Here is an 11,041-nt window from a genome sequence, read left to right as displayed (position 1 = left end):
TTCAAGCAGAGGGGAAAAAATGGCCGGCATATTTCGCCTGATACCCTTTACGACACAGGTGTCCAGGCTCACCTTTCTTTCTTTCTTTTTTTTTCCTAAGGATTCCGTGGTTAAGGAAGTTCTTCAAAAATCCACTTCGGCTTTAACTGCGAATTTCAGCTTCAATGACAAGAATGGTAATCACTACACCATCGAGGAAGATTTAATATATTATGACAAAACTGAGAAGCAGAATGAGAGGTAAGGAGTCATAACCCGCTCTGCAGTCGTGCTGCCGACTACAAAAGAAAACAGTATTTTAAGGAGGCAATGTTATTCAGCGCCGAAATTCAACATGGGCGAGAAATGGCCGAAAAATTTCCCCAGGAACTCCCGTATAAAAAAAAAAAGTCTCGGAAATCTTTTTGGCACTTGTACAGAAAGAGAAAGTTAGCAAGCGAGCCTTTATGATGGTGGTCCTATGCAGGGGTGGATCAAGCAAAGGGATTGGAGTAGAAACGGGAGGAGCAGTAACACTAAACACACAGTCTAGTTCTAGTATATAGTCATGAAGCTCAATACGCAGTAAATATGCATCCATAGATAGTTGCTAACCACTAGGATCGCTACTATCGCCTTATTATAGACAATGCGAAATACTACCTGCACAGTCTACTGTTCCTAGTACTGACTATTGATTGACTATTGTATATGTCAGGAGTTCTCCAACTATGCGTCACGACGCCCTAAAGAGAAATTAAAATTTATTTTTCGGACAGTTGACTAAATAACAATGTATAGTGAAACGCAGCATGCAAGTCTGCAGTGCGTGTATACATTTTATTCTAATTTTGTATTTTTACATTTAAAAGAAAGTAAGCTACAATAGTAATGTAATTTTTAATACCACCTTTTTTAAACCTTAGGTATTGCGGCGTCGCACGGAAAACATGGCATGTGAACAACTGCGTGGTCTCAAAAAGTTTGAGATGAAAGTTCCGTATTTCTACGAAGTATCCAAACAATGACCTTGGACAAGCAAGCATCAGGAATCCCTCCCACCTTCTAGCTCTCATCCCAAACATAAAACCTAGCTCCGTTGTGTTTGTCTATGGTTCAAACTATCCCATCCTTCTTTCCCTGTTGTCTGAGGTGTAACAACAGAAGGCTAATTCAATCCGAAATGAACACGAAATGCCAATCGATCTTTTGACGAAATTTGTATGCGCTCATCTCACTTCAATAGTGTAGGGCCCCACTTCTCAATGATTTAAATTATATACAGTAGGTAGGCCTATAATAATAAAAAAATTACTTCTTTGTTCAAAACTAAGAAAAGTGCTGAAATATTTACAGCGGCATAAACAATGGAACATAACATTAGAACTTGTGAATAAGAATACAACCTGTGTAATTGCACGAATTATTGTTTTAATACCTATAATCATTGTCATTGGGTAAAGATTTTATACTTGTTCCATGCTTCGTACAACATGAGGAAGCCACGTCTGGCTAACGCTCTGATCTTCCAACCAGGGGGCCACTGTTCATCGACGGCTGAAGTCATAATGGAATTTGTAGACAAAGCAGATCTAAAATTATTTTCTCGGGGTACACCCATTTCCCTTTATCATTACACTAACACTGTCCATCTTGCCTTCATTTCTTCTGTTATCTGCAGAAGTTTATGATAGGCTGGAAGTGGAATCTTCGTGGTATACGGATTTCTAGATGCTAATTGCATCAGGGCTTGGGGTTCCGGGACCTGGAGCTTATCAGGTGCTTGTCTGGGAATGAGACTGACGTTGACGGAGAATGGCCGATCTGTCAACATCGGATTCACGAATGTCACCCAAACAATCTGTTGGACTTGGACAAAAATCGCATATATAGGACACACAATGGGCCAATGTAAGGCCTTAGTACAAGATCCATCTCTAGACCAGCCCTAGAGAAATTAAGCCACAAGAGAAAAAACGCGGTAATGGCAGTTGAAATCATTTTTAATAGCACATATTTGTATTTTATTTCGCTCTGAAAATTGCACAAAACAGTACTGGACACGTCAAATGCCTGTATATAAAACTACAGTATATATTCTCAAAATTGATACTGTAGGGTAAAGTTGCCTAATTTCGTGATACCCCTAATTCCGTGATGTTTCTTTCACTGAATGTCACGGGATTGAATATCTTGCTAGGAAGTTCACAGATGTCTCAAAAGTAGGTGAAAAATGCACTCTTTCGAGAAAGATGTCTGGCGCTATGGTCGAACGGCAAAGCTTTGACTGACATTCAATTTTAAAAAAGTATCACGGGATTAGGAGTATCACGGAATAAGCCAAATTTACCCTACATATTATTAACATATATCAAGAAGTCAATGCCATTAGGAAAATTCAGGATAATAGACAGGGTTTGGAGCTGAATGGTTACTTCAGCTTCTTGTCTATGCGGATGACGTGAATATGCTAGGAGAAAATCCACAAACAATTAGGGAAAACGCGGAAATTCTAGTTGAAGCAAGTAAAGCGATAGGGTTAGAAGTAAATCCCGAAAAGACTAAGTATATGATTATGTCTCGTGACGAGAATATTGTACGAAATGGAACTATAAAATTTGGAGATTTATCTTTCGAAGAGGTGGAAAAATTCAAATATCTTGGAGCAACAGTAACAAATATAAATGACACTCGGGAGGAAATTAAACGCAGAATAAATATGGGAAATGCGTGTTATTATTCGGTTGAGAAGCATTTGTCATCTAGTCTTCTGTCAAAAAATGTGAAAGTTAGAATTTATAATACAGTTATATTACCGATTGTTCTGTATGGTTGTGAAACTTGGGCTCTCACTTTGAGAGAGGAATAGAGATTAAGGATGTTTGAGAATAAGGTTCTTAGGGAAATATTTGGGGCTAAGAGGGATGAAGTTACAGGAGAATGGAGAAAGTTACACAACGCAGAGCTGCACGCATTGTATTCTTCACCTGACATAATTAGGAACATAAAATCCAGACGTTTGAGATGGGCAGGGCATGTAGCACGTATGGGGGAATCCAGAAATGCACATAGAGTGTTAGTTGGGAGGCCGGAGGGGAAAAGACCTTTGGGGAGGCCGAGACGTAGGTGGGAAGATAATATTAAAATGGATTTGAGGGAGGTGGGATATGATGGTAGAGACTGGATTAATCTTGCTAAGGATAGGGACCAATGGCGGGCTTATGTGAGGGCGGCAATGAACCTCCGGGTTCCTTAAAAGCCAGTAAGTAAGTAAGTAAGTAAGTATCAAGAAGTCAATAACATAATTAATACTTCTCAGTACAACCAAAAATATTTAAATATTCTTTTACCAAAAATGTACGTAATACTAAACACATTTTTTATTTTTATTTTCGCCATTTATCTTCTCCTCTTCAACTGTAAGTTTTAAGTGATCATTGTTTACAAAATGTCTAGTTGCATGCACTTTTGTACTGAATAAGGCATACCATGTAAGAGAATGAATTTAACTGTATTAAGTAATATTTTGAGTTTAGATTTATTTTTAGATAGAATAGTATTTCATTGTACATACGAGTACAAATTCCTTTGTGTGAAATACTATTTTGACTTGTGGTAAGCTTATGGGAATTTAAACGAGTATGTACTGTTTTAGTTTCACTTATGAGTCATTCCACGTCAAATCGCATAAAATTATACAAATCTTGACCTTCATATTTCTGATTGCGTTTATTTTTTTTTTTACCAACTCTATGGGTCTAATAAACCAACAAGTGTATTTTTATTTCCTCCTAAGTCCACATGTTTTTAAAATATTACATGTTAAAATTCGTTAAAAATTTTTTGAAAAAAAAAAAAAAAAAAAAAAGCATTTAAAAGCTTAAAGTACTGTCTTTTATTAAATATTTACTAACTAATTTTAATATAATTATTACAAATATTTTTTTATAATTCAATTTTTAAAAGTTATATATCAATGTGAATAGCCCTATTAAAAATCTAAAAAAATTCTTACTAGGTGCACTGAAGTATTCTTAATAATTCCAGAAAAAATCAGAATGGGATCTCCAATAGTTTAATGGAAATTTAATTACTTACGACACAATGTGTAGCGGTCGGTGCAGCAGCAGTGGACGGGAAACGTTAAAGCGCGCTGGGAGGTTTATCGGCGCTGGATGATTGACTGAACGTTGCAACATTACACCCAGTATGGATCAAGTCACTCGAAGAAACGCTGCTAATTTACTTATGATATCTTCAAATACTTGTACATTATGCTTTTAAAAGGTTTCTTTTCATTCACACTTTAAATTTTCAGTCGCCTACCTTCTTTCTTGAAAGAAAATTGTTTTACTAAATCTTCAGTTTTTGACAACGGAATGAAAGAATGTAATTTTAATGTACCAGATATTGGTTTTAGGTTGTGGTATCTGGCCTGCAAATTTTCAGTGTGGTTTTTGTGCTTATTCAATCGACAAAATATAAATGACACGTTAGAAATGTTTTTTGTGACCAATCAAACAGTTTTTTTTTTTGGTGTTGTTATAGGATATTGTATAGGCTGGCTCTCGTGGCAAGTCTTTTAACAGTTTCTCCAATGCCATCACATGGACCTTTACCATGCGACGTTGCAAAGAAGTGTCATTCAGCACTAATTCCATAATCATCTTCATGTAAGCAATTATTTTTAAATTCGTTTTTTTTTTTTTTTTTTTTTTTTTTTTTTTTTTTTTTTTTTTGGTATTATGAACTTGATCCATTGGAAAAGTAGTTGATTTTTTTTCATATCGTTGAATTCTTGCTTTAAGAAATTGATTGCTTCGGATTGAAAAAAGTGAAAGGGATCGGTGTCATGTTTCATGGTTTCTGAGATGACAATACTTTTGTGACGAATTTCTGTATCTCCTTTGAAATATACTACGAAATGATGTATTGTGGCTTGGCATATGTTCCAATGCACACCTTGTATTGAATCTTGTATTATAAATGAATAATTTTCAGAAAAGTCTGCAATAACTATGTAATTTTCAGGTTGTACATTTTCTTTGCATTTCGTCAAAAATGAAATATGGCTGACTTTGGAAGGGATGACGATGGATCTCTTACTTGCTAGGGAGCCTTATACTTTTGGAAACTTTTCACGGGGGTATCGTTTTTGTTGTAGCTTTCTTTTCTTGATAGGGGATTCTATTGACATCAAACTCTTGTTTAATTCCTCAATATTAGTGATTTCTAGCACTGTAGCCATAGAACTGCTAGAAGAAGAACTGGGATAATCACTTTCTCTGTCCGCACTTTCATTTGATTCATGTTAATTAATATCACAAGAACTACCGGCTTCACATATAATTTCACCTGACCTATCCGGAAATTGATTGATTTTTACTGAACGAATCACATATTTCCACATTCAAAGACTCCTTTAAATTGAGCTGTGTCAATTAGTCGCGACTTACGCGTCTTAGTGTACTTTTCTTTTTAAAAGCGTGATTAGGAAGGTAAATGGATTTAAACACTTGTTATATATTACGCGATCTTTACCATCACTCATGTTGTATAGAAGTCACGTCACTCCGTGAAATTCAAACCAAAACTGATTATTTTTCTCTTCTATATTTTGTCTCCTGCCATCTGTTTACTGCCTTACCCAGCCTTGCTATCATCGAACACTTGGCTACATTACAGTATAAACATACAGAACTGTGAAGGGCTTCTCCTCCTAGCTGAGCTGACAATAATAAAATAACTTTAGATAAGATATTTACTGTTCCTTAAGGTATTAATCATTTGATGATTAGTATGGTGACATCAGATGCAACGGGGGATTTCGTAAAACTTTCCCAGGGCAGCCTTCTAGCCTATGGCTGCAAGCAGTTCATTAGCTGGGCATCGCGAGCGCTTGCATGCCTCCGGAAAATAAATTGTTACAAATGTATGGGTGCCGATCCCATATTTATAAATGCAGAAGTTTACAGATAATACATCAGCGAACAAGTCTATATTTTTTCAGATTTTTAATTTGGCTATTTAATATAGTAATTTTGCTTTGAAAAAGAAATGATTAAAAAAATTGGCCAAATTTTTTATTTATTTGTGATAGGCCTAAAGTAATAAAAAGTGTTGTATTTAGTCTTTCAAATGCGCCAAACCGCAAATCTCAATTATATGTAGACACAGAGTTCCAAGTGAGTTTATGTAACAGTGCGCGCATAATTTGCGTAACTTCAAATAATCATAACTACACAAATAATTAATAATTGTGAAAATAAAACAATACGGGTCTCCTTATTTGATGTCTGGAATTCATGAAAAAAAATTCGACCATTTCCGAGAAGGTCGTGTTTTATTGCTGTGCGATTTGACGTGGAATGACTCTTATATGTCATTGAAACGAGTAAGCCTATAAATATTGTATAATTAATGTTCTCGGCAAATACGAAATAAGATAAAGATTTTTACCTAAAATCTGCTGTCTATTTATAAAAGCTATGCAATGAATCTAGTTCTTACTATATATTTGTCAACCTCTTGTGCCGAGAATGGGGAAGCGCGTGTTCAATTGCGATCTCTCTCTCGCTCTCTTGGGTTTCATGCTTCGTTGAGGCTTAACCTGATCAGATCACATACTGTATTCATTCAAGCACTTGCAGTCTGTATTTCTGTGAAACGAATCGGCACATTGTCGCGCTTTCGGGGAAGGCATAACAATACCGGATTACGATGAACCGCTTGACGAGCTTTCAAGAGTGTTTATATGAATATATTGTGACCATAGGAAGGGCTGGCCGCGTAAATTACATGATGCATATTTTACCAAAATTACATGAGTAGTTTTACCTGCTCGAAACCTGGGTACGCGGCGAACCTTAGTATAGTCAGCCGGTGTAGGTTTGAGAATGCGCCTAGCTTGAGGGTTAGCGCAATAGATCGTAACAGGTGCTCCCCTCCCGTAAATCCCATTCCATTCTTTGCGGCGCAATAAATTATTTTTATATAAGTTTATTATTAAAAAGCCATGACAATACAATTGGCAAGTGTTTCTTTTTTTTTTTTTTTAGTTTAGTAGGTTATTTTACGACGCTTTATCAACATCTTTGGTTATTTAGCGTCTGAATGAGATGAAGGTGATAATGCCGGTGAAATGAGTCCGGGGTCCAGCACCGAAAGTTACCCAGCATTTGCTCATATTGGGTTGAGGGAAAACCCCGGAAAAAACCTCAACCAGGTAACTTGCCCCGACCGGGAATCGAACCCGGGCCACCTGGTTTCACGACCAGACGAGCTGACCGTTAATCCAAAGGTGTGGACGGCAAGTGTTTCTTCTAAATAGTTTAACTTATAATCACAGAAATGAAAATAATAATTCGAGTGGTGAAATGTAATATACATGTACTATATGTAATATGAATTGACGAATTATAAGGACTTTTTTTAAATTAATGTGTCTTTAAATTTAGCACAGTCATTCAGTGGTTACGAGTGCGACATTTGCACTCAATTTTTGTTTTGTTTTAAAATGAAGTTTAATCTAATATACAATGAGCAGAATCAGGTATATTAGCGTCCGAGAAAAAAGCGCCCACCCTGTTTCATAGTGTTAAAACGTGGACAAATGTGCCCTATCTATTGACTACAGGGAAAAATGCAGTTTGGATTACGTGACATTTAAAATGGTGGTGTTTACAACTCAAACATGAAACATCGACGTGGAAATTCACAGTTCGACACCTACAGAAGAAAAGCTAACTAATTTCTACAACTACTTTGTAGTTAAATGGCTCCAGACTCCAATATCCAGATCAGACTTTGGAATTGTTACGGCATGTACTGTACCACAGGACCAACAACTCAGTCGAAGGGCGAAACAACAAACTAAGTTCTTCAGTTCGTGCGAATGCGAACGTTTATAAACTCCTGGACCACCTGCGACTGGAGGCTGAAGAAAGTGGACTGAGATACGACCGTGCGGTTTTAGGATTGGATGACACTAAAAGAAGGCGAATGTACATACGTGTTAATAAAACCATAAAAAATAATGGACACATATACCGTCAGGATAAGGACACTCGAAAATGTTTGAGTAACCTAGCTCACATACAAAAACTGATTTAGAAAATAAAAAGAAATTGTAGCCTGTATTATGACCAAGGACCAACGGAAACAGCAAACACCTCCAACAAATAGATTAAAAAAATTATTATAACAAATTAAGTATTTAATTTTAAATCTTGGTTCCGGTGTGGCATTTTGCTGACGTAGATTTGTGACCTTAAACATTCTAATGAATAACTGAGAATTATGTTGAGATAGTGAATATCACTATTTTTCTAAGGATGTACAGTTAATAAGGTATCTATTCCACACTCTCAAAATTACTTTTGACTTATAATTCTTTTAGATGTGATTTTTTTTTTTTGTTTCTTTCGGATATGACAAATTTGTGACACGTATAACATATTGTTAATTAAGTGGATAATATGTAGGATAATATGCTTCATTTGACAACAAAACCGAGGTACTTTACAAATGAAGTCAGAAATAGGTTTCGAAACTTATGTTTTAGTTAAGTAACTTCAGTAAGTAGGTCACGTCAATCTGTGCTGCGTCTAGCCGTTCCTTGCATTTGTACACGCGCTGCTACCCTTTGAGCAGAATGCGTGGAAGGAAGAGAGTGATCTATGGCAAAACAGACTCTCAATTTTGGCCTACGTCAATCCATATTCGAAGTTTCATTTATTTACGTTGTACACCGGTTCATGACCGGTTTATATCTGCAGTTTTCTATATAAATTGATAAAGTCTTCTAGCAGAATGGCCTTCGCTCGCTTGAGAGAGAGAACATACGTATATTAAACAGGTTTCAATCAAACCGTCATAGTGCGAGGGAAATTAGATCATACTTTTAAGAAGAGATTTTCAGTTGTAGAGTAAGTTACATTTGACACACAAATACGTATTTTTTAAATTATTTTGCAAACACATGAATAAAACACTTTTCTTCTTCTGGAAGTTCGATATTGTATTCGTTTTAGGATAAAAAAATAATCATATTTTCATTTACGATTTACTGATCTGAACAAATTTAACATGCTTCAAGATTGTGGTTAAGCTTATTAGAATGCTTCTGGATAATCCGAACTGGAGGAACGAGCCCAACAGAGTGGCAACCTCTCTGACCTTACCCTGTATGTGGTTCCGAAACACTGATAATATCAAGTTCCAGGACACGGTGGATTACCCAAAAGCCTAATTTTAATCACAGTCACCATGAAGACCTAAAAACTCACGTAGTTAAACTATTTAAACAAAATATCATTACATTTCTTTCGATTCGTGGGGAACCTAAATCCCTATCAGTCGTGTCTACCACGTTGGCAGATGAGGAATTGTACCAGATATGGCGAGGTGGTCTGAATAACTATCGTATGGGCTCGCGGACCATTAAGGAGCCTCGATTCTGGACGCTTAAACAATGGAATATCGTATCTAAAATATAAACATAGAGGTCCCATCCCAAGGATAACAAGCGCAAAGCTATCAATGACGAAGAATTAAGACGAAGAAGGCAACCTTTCATTTGAAGATAATACAAATGATAGGTTTGACTTGACTAGCGGCCTCAACATGTATTGTACGTTACTTTATATTACGTATGGGAAAGAGTTCACTACGAGCCAGAACTACGACCTAGCAGAACTGTTGCACTAAACCTCCAGCTCCACGAAGCTTATACCGTAATGATGAGACTTGTGTGACCTAAAGTATTCTGAGAATAAGTTCAAAGAATGAAATTTCCTCATCGCCAACATTATCAAGGAGTCTCGATTCTGAGCGCTTAAATATTGGAATATCGTACCTAAAATGTAAACACAGAGGTCCTATCACATAGATAACAAGCGCAAAGTCATCTACTTATAATCGTAAATGGTCAGATATTCTTAAAAAGTGACAATTTCAGAACTTTCGTCAGGTTTTCTGACTACCAATGAAATGCAGCACTTTTGCAACAATTCAGTATATTCTTGTACTCTAATATTAACAGTGCACAATTTATTTCTTTTCAAGTTTCAAAATAATAAAAAAAAATCTTACAACATAATCATTCGATTTGTATTCCAAAGTTATGCTAGGAATGATTTCGAATCCTATTTGAGCTGTTTGGGTTTTCTATGCGTTTTTCCCCGAATATAAAGCGAATGTCACATAATACTATGCCAGGTGGGCCATCATACTTCAGTCCCTGGTAAGAGCCAGGTTCCGTTTCGCGGATGAGTAACCTGATAAGCTCCAAGGGACCGGAGCCCCAAAATCTCCCTGCCATCGTTGGATAACAAGACGGCCATCCTGCCTCAATGCCTGATAGAGCCAGGCACCTTCAGCACACGAGTAGTCTGATAAACCCCAGAGGCCCGGGGCCCCAAACCCTTTCCAAATCAGCATCGGAAACCCGTATTACCTCCTAGACTTCATCTCGTATTTTTATATTGCAGATGATAGATGAAATGAGAGAGAGAGATGAAGAGTGTTGGCGGAACGATAGACGGAAACGGTAGTACCCCGAGAAAGATTCCCTACAACGTATGCTTTGTACATCACAAATTCCATCACGACTTGGCCGGGGATCGAACCCGAGCAGCCTGGATGAAAAACCAGCGCGCTAGCACTCAAGCAACAGACGCGATATACGCAGAAATTATTCAGCGTTGAATTTTTTTAGTGGGTTATTTAACGACGCTGTATCAACTACTAGGTTATTTAGCGTCGATGGGATTGGTGATCGCGATGGTACTTGGCCGAAAATTCGCCACAGATTACCTGACATTTGCCTTACGGTTGAGGGAAATCTTTGAAAAAACCCAACCAGCAGGAATCGAACCTAACCCCGAGCCCAACTCCGGACCGACAGCGTTTAAATTCGACGTCGGTGATAATTTTGATAAATGACCACCAAAGAACTTTGTCTGAAGTTCCCTGTCAGGAAGAGTGTTCCTTTACGTGCCGTACATCTGCGACACGGGATCCACAGCTTTATTCTCCTCCCATAGGAAACCATACTATGGAC

At 37.1% G+C, this 11,041-nt stretch overlaps 1 protein-coding gene across 18 annotated transcripts in view; it reads right to left on the bottom strand.

Moving 5' to 3' along the window:
* LOC138701496 (protein bric-a-brac 1-like) overlaps positions 1–11,041 on the bottom strand; it is a 354,692-nt gene that overhangs the window by 158,207 nt on the left and 185,444 nt on the right. The window lies entirely within an intron of this gene.

Source organism: Periplaneta americana, chromosome 6, assembly GCF_040183065.1.
Source record: "Periplaneta americana isolate PAMFEO1 chromosome 6, P.americana_PAMFEO1_priV1, whole genome shotgun sequence".
NCBI classification, from domain to species: domain Eukaryota; kingdom Metazoa; phylum Arthropoda; class Insecta; order Blattodea; family Blattidae; genus Periplaneta; species Periplaneta americana.
This window is presented reverse-complemented; position numbering and strand designations above follow the sequence as displayed.